Below are 1,146 nucleotides of genomic sequence, written 5' to 3' on the forward strand. Positions count from 1 at the left end.
CCACCGCAGTTTGTCCTTCATGAGCCTTCGTAGACAAGATGGCGGTCCAAGATGGCGGCTGCCTTTAGTGGCGACCCGCGACCGTAGAGATAAAAACAGGTTTTTATAAAGGTAAAAATAATAAAACAAGGTCTTTGTCTGCAATGATTAGACATGTTTTTTTATTATTGTCATTAGTGATTATCTCAATTTCGGCTAAAAGAATTGACAAAATCCTTCMCACTGTTTCTTTAAGCTGAGCGAGCTACTTCTACATTTTAGCTGCTGGAGGATAATTTAGTCTTTAATATAAACCATTTAACTCAACTTACTGTTGTGTTTTTTGTCAACAGGAGAGTTTCAGTGGAAAATTTCACCTTTAGTGTCACAGAAATTGAATTTCAACGCAGTTAGCATTTAGCTTAAATTAGCACCGAAGAAGCAACTGTGGTGTTTGACAACGTCACGTCAGTCCTCATCAAACACTCAGACATCCAGGTGTGCTCGTTTGATAATAAAACCCTGCAGCTCTTTCCTAATAATCCGATAAACAGGAAGCGAYAGAACCGTTAGCTTCAAGCTAGCCTTTTAGCTTTAGCTAACGTCTAAGGCGAATCGTTAGCGCTAAGATAAACGCTAACAGGTGCGCGTTTTAATGATTTTCGGCGCCGAGAGAGGAATGAACAAAAACATMCAGAGAAAAACGAAGTTTGAGCTCATTTCCTCACCTTTTTTACTTCGTTCTTCCTGGTTTTAGCTCGATGAAATATGGCGTCTTCCGTCGGTGTGTTTTATGGTAAGCCAATTTATCATATAATAGAAGCTAACACCTGTGTTGAATTATTGCGTGATTCTGCAGAATTTTAAGAGGTAATTAAGTCACTATTATGTTTAATATTTAAAATGTACAGTTGTACATGTTGTACAAGTCTGTACAATGTACAATGTACAGACTTGTAAAAAATAATTTAATTTGAAGAAATAAAGAAACGTGGTGTGATTTGGTTATATGTTACAACGTCGTGCCATACTAGAGAGAGGAAGTGGTTTAATTTCAGCTTTTATGTGTTTATTTGTTTTGTTTATTCGTTTAAATAAATTAAGATGATTATATTTCTGTAAAGTATTTAAATACCAATAATATTTATTTTTATGTATTTTTTCATC

At 35.3% G+C, this 1,146-nt stretch overlaps 1 protein-coding gene across 1 annotated transcript in view; it reads right to left on the bottom strand.

Moving 5' to 3' along the window:
• Window positions 1-764, bottom strand: part of marchf7 (membrane-associated ring finger (C3HC4) 7) — a 9,281-nt gene extending 8,517 nt beyond the window's left edge. The window contains exon 1 of the mRNA XM_014003012.1: window positions 708-764. The gene's annotated coding sequence lies outside the window, so the exon portion shown is untranslated. The remainder of the gene's footprint in view (window positions 1-707) is intronic.
• Window positions 765-1,146: the final 382 nt, after the last annotated feature.

This window comes from Austrofundulus limnaeus, unplaced genomic scaffold (assembly GCF_001266775.1).
Source record: "Austrofundulus limnaeus strain Quisiro unplaced genomic scaffold, Austrofundulus_limnaeus-1.0 Scaffold16, whole genome shotgun sequence".
NCBI classification, from domain to species: domain Eukaryota; kingdom Metazoa; phylum Chordata; class Actinopteri; order Cyprinodontiformes; family Rivulidae; genus Austrofundulus; species Austrofundulus limnaeus.